Below are 9,818 nucleotides of genomic sequence, written 5' to 3'. Positions count from 1 at the left end.
CCCTGCTCTGTTCTTAGTTGCTCTAATTACATCAAAGAAGACATTTGGCATTTGTTTTTTAGGGATTAGCTAGCTTCACTTAGCATAATCTGCTCTAGTGTCATCCATTTCCCTGCAAATTCTATGATTTTGTCATTTTTTAGTGCTGCATAATAATCCATAGTGTATGAATGCCACATTTTTTATCCATTCATCTATTGAAGGGCGTCTGGGTTGGTTCCACAGTCTAGCTACTGTGAATTGTGCTTCTATGAACATCGATGTGGCAGTATCCCTGTAGTACGCTCTTTTAAGGTCTTCAGGGAATAGTACAAGAAGGGCAATAGCTGGGTCAAATGGTGGTTTCATTCCCAGCTTTCCCAGGAATCTCCATACTGCTTTCCAAATTGGCCGCACCAATCTGCAGTCCCACCAGCAATGTACAAGAGTACACTTTTCCCCACATCCTCACCAGCACTTGTTGTTTTTTGACTTCAAAATGGCTGCCAATCTTACTGGAGTGAGATGGTGTCTTTGGGTGGTTTTGATTTGCATTTCTCTGACTGCTAGAGATGGTGAGCATTTTTTCATGTACTTGTTGATTGATTGTATGTTCTCCTCTAAAAAATGTCTGTTCAGATCCTGGGAACAAATCTTTACTCCTCACACTTCAGATAGAGCCCTAATATCCAGAGTATACAAAGAACTCAAAAAATTAGACAACAAGATAACAAATAACCCAATCAACAAATGGGCCAAAGACATGAACAGACACTTCTCAGAGGAGGACATACAATCAATCAACAAGTACATGAAAAAATGCTCACCATCCCTAGCAGTCAGAGAAATGCAAATCAAAACCACCCTAAGATACCATCTCACTCCATTAAGATTGGCAGCCATTAGGAAGTCAAACAACAACAAGTGCTGGCGAGGATGTGGGGAAAAGGGTACACTTGTTCATTGTTGGTGGGACTGCAAATTGGTGCAGCCAATCTGGAAAGCAGTATGGAGATTTCTTGGAAAGTTGGGAATGGAACCACCATTTGACCCAGCTATTCCCCTTCTCGGTCTATTCCCTAAAGACCTAAATAGAGCATGCTACAGGGACACTGCTACATCGATGTTCATAGCAGCACAATTCACAATAGCAAGACTGTGGAACCAACCTAGATGCCCTTCAATAGACGAATGGATAAAAAAAATGTGGCATTTATACACAATGGAATATTACTCTGCATTAAGAAATGACAAAATCATAGAATTTGGAGGGAAATGGATGGCATTAGAGCAGATTATGCTGAGTGAAGCCAGCCAATCCCTAAAAAACAAATGCCAAATGTCTTCTTTGATATAAGGAGAGTAACTAAGAACAGAGTAGGGACGAAGAGCATGAGAAGAAGATTAACATTAAACAGGGATGAGAGGTGGGAGGGAAAGGGAGGGAGAAGGGAAATTGCATGGAAATGGAAGGAGACCCTCAGGGTTATACAAAATTACATACAAGAGGTAACGAGGGGAAAGGGAAAAATAATACAAGGGGGAGATATGAACTGCAGTAGAGTGGGTAGAGAGAGAAGAGGGGAGGGGAGGGGAGGGGAGGGGGGTAGTAACGGATAGGAAAGGCAGCAGAATACAACAGACCCTAGTATGGCAATATATAAATCAATGGAAGTGTAACTGATGTGATTCTGCAATTTGTAAACGGAGTAAAAATGGGAGTTCATAACCCACTTGAATCAAAGTGTGAAATATGATATATCAAGAACTATGTAATGTTTTGAACAACCAACAATAAAAAAAAATAAAAAAAAAAAGAATACAAACAACAACAACAACAAAAAAAATGTCTGTTCAGGTCCTTGGCCCACTTGTTGATTGGGTTATTTGTTAACTTATTGTCTAATTTTTTGAGTTCTTTGTATACTCTGGATATGAGGGCTCTATCTGAAGTGTGAGAAGTAAAAATTTGTTCCCAGCATGTAGGCTCCCTATTTACCTCTCTTATTGTTTCTCTTGCTGAGAAAAATTTTTTAGTTTGAGTAAGTCCCATTTCTTGATTCTTGTTATTAACTCTTGTGCTATGGGTGTCCTATTAAGGAATTTGAAGCCCTACCCCACAATATGTAGGTCAGAGCCAACTTTTTCTTCTATCAGATGCAGAGTCTCTGATTTGATATCAAGCTCCTTGATCCATTTTGAGTTAACTTTTGTGCATGGCGAGAGGATGGGATTCAGTTTCATTTTGTTGCATATGGATTTCCAGTTTTCCCAACACCATTTGTTGAAGATGCTATTCTTCCTCCATTGCATGCTTTTAGCCCCTTTATCAAATATAAGATAATTGTAACTTTGTGGATTAGTCTCTGTGTTCTCTATTCTCTACCATTGGTCCACCCGCCTGTTTTGGTACCAGTACCATGCTGTTTTTGTTACAATTGCTCTGTAGTATAGTTTGAAATCTGGAATCGCTATACCGCCTGATTCACACTTCCTGCTTAGAATTGCTTTTTCTATTCTGGGTCTTTTATTTTTCCATATGAATTTCATGATTGCTTTATCTATTTCTATAAGAAATGCCGTTGGGATTTTGATTGGCATTGCATTAAACCTATAGAGAACTTTTGGTAATATCGCCATTTTAATGATGTTAGTTCTGCCTATCCATGAACAGGGTATATTTTTCCATCTTCTCAGATCTTTTTCTACTTCTCTCTTTAGGGTTCTGTAGTTTTAATTGTATAAATCTTTCACCTCTTTTGTTAGGTTGATTCCCAAGTATTTTATTTTATTTTTTTTTTTGAGGATATTGTGAATGGAGTGTTTTTCCTCATTTCTGTTTCAGAAGTTTTGTCACTGATATACAGAAATGCCTTTGATTTATTCATGTTGATTTTATATCCTGCCACTTTGCTGAATTCATTTATTACTTCTAGTAGTTTTTTTGTAGACCCTTTTGGGTCTTCTAGGTATAGAATCATGTTGTCCACAAATAGTGATAATTTAAGTTCTTCTTTTCCTATTTTTATGCGTTTAATTTCTTTGGTCTGTCTAATTGCTCTAGCCAGTGTTTCGAGAACTATGTTGAACAGAAGTGGTGAGAGAGGGCATCCCTGTCTTGTTCCAGATTTTAGAGGGAATGCCTTCAATTTTTCTCCATTCAGAATGTTGCTAGCCTGAGGCTTAGCATAGACAGCTTTTACAATATTGAGTTAAGTTGCTGTTATCCCAAGTTTTTCTAATGTTTTGAACATAAAGGGATGCTGTACTTTGTCGAATGCTTTTTCTGCATCTATTAAGATGATCATATGGTTCTTATCTTTAAGTCTGTTGATGTGGTGAATAACATTTATTGATTTCCATATATTGAACCATCCTTGCATCCCAGGGATGAATCCTACTTGGTAATGGTGCACAATTTTTTTTTGATGTGTTTTTTTATTGATTTGCCAGAATTTTATTTAGAATTTTTGCATCTAGGTTCATTAGAGATATTGGTCTATAGTTTTTTTTTTTTTTTTTTGAGGTGTCTTTGTCTGGTTTCAGAATCAGGTTGATGTTGGCCTCATAGAATGAATTTGGAAGAGCTCCCTCTTTTTCTATTTCCTGAAATAACTTGAAAAGTATTGGTTTTAATTCTTCTTTAAAGGTTTTGTAAAACTCCGCTGTATACCCATCCCGTCCTGGACTTTTCTTGGTTGGTAGTCTTTTTATTGCTTCTTCTATTTCATCCATTGATATTGGTCTGTTCAAATTGTGTGTATCCTCCTGACTCAGTCTGGGAAAATAATATGACTTAAGAAATTTATCAATGTCTTCACTATCTTTTATTTTATTGGAATATAGGTTTTCAAAATAATTTCTAATTGTCTTCTGTATTTCTGTAGCATCTGTTGTGATATTACCTTTTTAATCCCGTATGTTAGTAATTTGAGTTCTCTCTCTTCTTCTTTTCGTTAGCATGGCTAAGGGTCTGTCGATCTCATTTATTTTTCTGAAGAACCAACTTTTAGTTTTGTTAATTTTTTCAATGGTTTCTTTTGTTTCAATTTTGTTGATTTCTGCTCTGATTTTAGTTATTTCTTGCCTTCTGCTACATTTGCTGTTGTTTTGCTCTTTCTTTTCTAGAGCTTTGAGATGAAGTGTGAGCTCATTTATTTGTTGTTTTTTTTTTCTTTTTTTGAGGAATGACCTCCAGGCGATGAATTTTCCTCTTAAAACTGCTTTCATTGTGTCCCATAGATTCCGATATGTTGTGTCTGTATTTTCATTTATCTCTAAGAATTTTTTGATTTTCTCCTTTATGTCTTCTGTAACCCATTGATCATTCAGTTACATATTGTTCATTTTCCATGTTATGTAGAATTTTTCCTTCCTTCTTTTATCATAGATTTCCAGTTTCATTCCATTATGATCACATAAAATGCATGATATTATCTCCATCCCTTTATATTTAATGAGGGTTGCCCTATGGCATAATATATGGTCTATTTTTGAGAAGGATCCATGTGCTGCTGAGAAAAAAGCATATCCACTTGATGATGGTTGATATATTCTATATATGTCAGTTAAGTCTAGGTTATTGATTGTGGTTTTGTGTTCTATAGTTTCTTTATTCAACTTTTGTTTGGAGCATCTGTCCAGTGGTGAGAGAGGTTTGTTGAAGTCACCCATAATTATTGTCTTGTGGTCTATTTGATTCTTGAACTTGAGGAGAATTTGTTTTATTAATGTAGCAGCACCATTATTTGGTGCATAAATATTGATAATTATTATGTCTTATTGGTGAATGGTTCCTTTTAACAGTATATAATGTCCTTCCTTATCCTTTTTGATTAACTTAGTCTTGAAGTCGATTTTATTTGATATGAGAATGGCCACCCCTGCTTGCTTATGAGGACCGTGTGCATGGTATATTTTTTCCCAACTTTTCACCTTCTGCCTGTGTATGTCTTTTCCAATCAGATGTGTCTCCTGGAGGCAGCATATTGTTGGATTTGGTTTTTAATCCATGTTACCAGCCTATGTCGCTTTATTGGAGAGTTTAAGCCATTAACGTTTAGAGTTAACATTGATATATGGTTTGTACTTCCAGCCATGTTTAATTCTTTATCTTTTTTTTTTTTTTTAATTATTTTGTTTCTCCATGATTAGCTTTCCCCCCGCCCTCTGTCTTTACTGGGGCACTTCCCACTGATGGTTTTGGTTATTGTTTTTCATTTCTTCCTAGTGTAGTGTTTTGCTCATGATGCTTTGCAATGCTGGTTTTCTGGCTGCAAATTCTTTTAACTTTTGCTTATTATGAAAGATTTTTATTTCGTTGTCATACCTGAAGTTTAATTTTGCTGGATACAAAATTCTTGGTTATCATTCATTGTTTTTTCAGTTTTTGAAATACGTTGTTCCAGGATCTTCTCACTTTCAGCGTCTGTGATGAAAAATATATTGTTAACCTTATTGGTTTACCCCTGAATGTAATCTGCCTCCTTTCTCTTGTAGCTTTTAATATTTTCTCTTTGTTCTGTATATTGGATATCTTCATAACAATGTGTCTTGGCATTGGTATACTGTGATTTTGTATGCTCGGTGTCCTGTATGCATTTACAATTTGTATATCTGTTTCCTTTTTTATTTCTGGAAAGTTTTCTGTAATTATCTCATTCAGCAGGTTACTCATTCCCTTGGTTTGAATCTCTCTACCTTCCTCTATCCCGATGACTCTTATGTTTTTTTTTTTTTTTTTATGTTATCCCATATCTCTTGGATGTTTTTCTCATGATTTTTTACCAGCCTTTCTGAGTTGGCTAGACTTTTTTCAAGATGATATATTTTTTTCTTCATTATCTGAAGTTCTGGCTTCTACTTGCTCCACTCTGTTAGTGATAATCTCATTTGAGTTTTTAATTTGGTTTATAGTTTCCTTCATTTCTAGAATTATTGTTTGATTTTTTTAATAATCTCTATCTCCTAATAAAGATGCTTAACTTCTTCTTTTATCTGTTTATGTAATTCATTTTTAATGTGTTCTTTCACTGTTTGAATTTGCTGTCTCATATCCTCTTTAAGGTTCCATTCTATCTGTCTAAGGTATTCCTTGAGTTCTTTATTTGACCATTTTTCTGACGACTCTAGGCCCTCCTGAATATTTAGGCTGTCCTGCATTGTTTGTACTCCTTATCTTCCTTGCTTTTTTATGCTGCTCATGTTACTTCTTGTTCTGTTTGACTGCTGAGTTTCTGTTTACTCCTATAAATTTATTTGATGCTTGTGAGGAAAGGTATTAGAAGGGAAGGGAAAAAGTCACTAAAGAGAATGAGAGTAAGCAGGTAGAATTCAAGGAAGGGGGAATAAGAAAATTGAAAAGAAATGAAAAGACAAAAAATAGAAAATAAAAAAAGAAAAAAATTAAAAATTAAAATAAAAATTAAGAAAAAAATTTTTTAAAAATTTAAAAAACAACAACAAAAAAATGAAAATAAAAAAAAACCCAAATTTAAAAAAAATTAATAAATGCAGTCTTAAAGTATGATCAACTTCTCTTCCAGTAGGTGGAGCTGTGTCCACCGGGCCAAGTTTCTCCTCTCAATACGCAGGAACCAATCACTGTGCAGCAGCTCCTCCTCCCAGACTGGGCGTTTCTCCAATCCGGAGTGCCTAGGGCCTTCCTTTGTTTCTAGTCACTTCCCCACTTTTCCTCCTGCTGCTCCCAGGAACCCTGTTTTCATGAACGACTGGGCACACTCTCCCTATTTGCCATTCCCTCAGACCCTAAATTTGTAGAGCATGGGGCTGAGAATGCTCAGTGAATTTTTCTTGCCCTCTGGTAGCCACGCCCCCAGTAGCTGGTACAAGAGACCTCAGTTTTAAGGACTGGTGGGAGCGGTAGCCGGCAGTTCCACACTGTGGGTCCCACACCACTCCTGATTCCCTCGTTCTGGCTATCGTGCTCACGGGAGAGCTGGGAGGGGCTCTTAAGGTTTCCCCACTGTGTGGAGAGAGAAGACTAGGGGATTACACACCTGTTGCTGCTGGTTTCAATGAAGTTATCTCCTCCGCCACATTCTGGTGACATCAGTTCTCCGCCATGGTGGTATCCCATGAAAATGGCGACAGTTCGTTTCCCTTTGCCGGGTGACCAATGCAACGGGTGGGTCCTGACTGGCTCTCCCAAACCCCGTTTCAATCCTGTGGCCACTGTATATGAAGGCTCGGTTGGCATTTACCTCCATAGGTTCAGAATGGCTGACCAGTTGTTTCAGAGGGATCATTTAGTGCTGAGTCACAGCAGTTTGTGTGCGAGAAGCAGGCGAACGAGAGCGTGAATTCAGTCAATCCCGGCTCGGTGTGTGTTCTGAGAGGCCCAGACTGTTCACCCCAGATCCACATCAGCTCAGCATTGCCTAATGATCTTGAGCAAACAGCATTTAGACAGTTTACAACTCCCTATGCTCTCGCAGCTGAAGAGGTCAGAAACTTGACCTCTCTGCGCCCACCACCATGTTGGATCTCCCCAATTAATTTAACCATACTAATTCATTTGGGTTCTTTTTCATTTGGCATTAAGTTTGCTTTTGGTTTGGCCTTTTACTGTTATTATTCAGCCTACTTTACCTGTCGTACTATTAAAACTGAATTTAAGTGCCATCCATGTCATGAGAACTGCCATAATCTATTGTTTGTCTCACATTTCACTTAAGGTAAGGCACCATGAATTATGATGTTTCTTTATTTTGTTTATGAAGAAAAAATTAAATGCTGCCAATTATAGTTTAAGGCAGCCTGAATTATTAGTGGGATTCCATTGTCAGTGTTTTTAAAATGATTAGAAATAAATCATCTTAGACTCATTGAAATACATAGTTTTAAAAATATATTTTTAAAAATCACTACAATTCTACTAACTTATTAATTGAAATACTCTTAGTTGCTGAAAAGCAGTAGTATTGATTACAATAGCTACCAATTATGGAGCTGTTGCTTGTGCTACAAACTTTTCAGATGTTTTACATAGATTCTCCATTAAGCATCCTGGTGGTATCCTGGGAGAGACTCATTTTAATCCTTACTTTTTTAGGAAATTGAGGAAGAGTAAGACTGTGGGATAACTAGTATATCACAGAGCCTAAAGTAGAATTCAAACTGAAGATGAGCTAAATCTCAAGGCCATCTTCTTTCTAGGTAAGTGGGCTGTTCTGCTCGAGGGATGTGGTTCTGTGGTAGAGCCCTTCCTTACCTAGAATGCTTCAGGCCTGGGTTCCATCCCAAGACATATGGAAACAAAGCAAACAAAAATAAGTAAAATCAATGGAACCAGGCACAGATGCACATACCCATGATTCCAGTGACTTAGGATGCTGAGGCAAGAGCATTGGGAGTTTAAGACCACAGTGGGCAACTTAGTGAGACCCTCCATCAAAATTGTTTATACAATAAAAAATATGCTTAGAATATGACTCAGTAGTTGAATGACCCAGGATACAATCCCCAGCAGTATCAGAAACAAGAAATAAGAACAAAATGACAGTGGCATAGGCTGATCATTCATTAATAAAATAAGTAATGACAGCTACTAAATATTGTACCTTCTTCAGAAGAAAATAGGGGAATTATGAGCTATTTAATGTTTATAATTGCATAAATAGTTGTGTATTTCAAAAGGTACCTTATCAATTCCTAATAAAGCTTTTTACTTGCATGGAACCCCTCTACATTATGCCTGTGCCTATGGCAATCCAGCAGTGGTGGCTCTTCTAGTGAAGAGAAAATGCAGTGTTGACTTGTGTGACAGTGATGGCAACACGCCTTTGATGAAGGTAGATGTAGCCAGTGGTTTTGCAGAAAATGAATTTGATAAAATGCTTAAAAGAAAAATTGATTAATGCCATTTAGTTATAACTAATGAGTAAAACGTGAAATATTTTTCTTGGATTTCCAAAATTTACAATCTATTTCTTGGTTAATACCGACAGGCCCTACAATATGAGGAGGAGGAATGTGCAATTATTCTTCTAGAACATGGTGCCAATCCAAATGTTCACAACCACAAGGGTGAAACTCCAATCCACTATGTTATTTTTTATAGGAAGACATTAGTAGCAACAAAACTGCTTTCATCCAATGCAGATATTGAAGCCACAATCATGGTATATACATCAATCACCATTATTTTCAAAATATTTAACATATTTCTTAAAATTAACAGTAATGCATGTTAAAAATACTGATTATAAGCAGATTTTCTTTTTATTAAAATAGTAGCAAATGTTGGAAGTTTTCTTCATACTCCTCCTCCTTCTTTTTTAGCTCATGTGTGTATTTAGTTTGCCTCTATCAGTTGAATTCACAATTAGAATTCAAGAGACTCATGAAGAAATCTGAAGTTCAAGCTTCTGTGAAGGAACCTGATGCCGTCCCCTTGAGCCATAGTACTGTGTGGTGTGGTCTGCAGGGTTTGCCTCCCACATGCTGGGCACACATATTCTTCAGTTTGTTACTGGCACCTGCAGCACTTACTCTGATCACCTACTTTGCCTCTATAAATGAGGTTACACCTCCTCTTTTTTAATATAGTGTGATAAAGATTTCATGGTGGTTTCTACTGATATACAAGAATATGGACTACATAATATATTATGAATTTCTTTCAAATGGGATAAAAGTTTTGAATTTAGAATTTGGCAGTTAAATTGTTTTCTTTCTATATACTATAAAAATCATGTTCCCACTGGAATTTTTGAAAGGCTTATGAGGTCACTCATTGCTAGAATGGATAAATTATTGCTAGAAGTAGATAACTCATGGATTTCGCCAGCTGTACTATGTGTCAGTCTTCAGCTTTG

The sequence above is a fragment of the Callospermophilus lateralis genome, chromosome 8 (assembly GCF_048772815.1).
Source record: "Callospermophilus lateralis isolate mCalLat2 chromosome 8, mCalLat2.hap1, whole genome shotgun sequence".
NCBI classification, from domain to species: domain Eukaryota; kingdom Metazoa; phylum Chordata; class Mammalia; order Rodentia; family Sciuridae; genus Callospermophilus; species Callospermophilus lateralis.
This window is presented reverse-complemented; position numbering follows the sequence as displayed.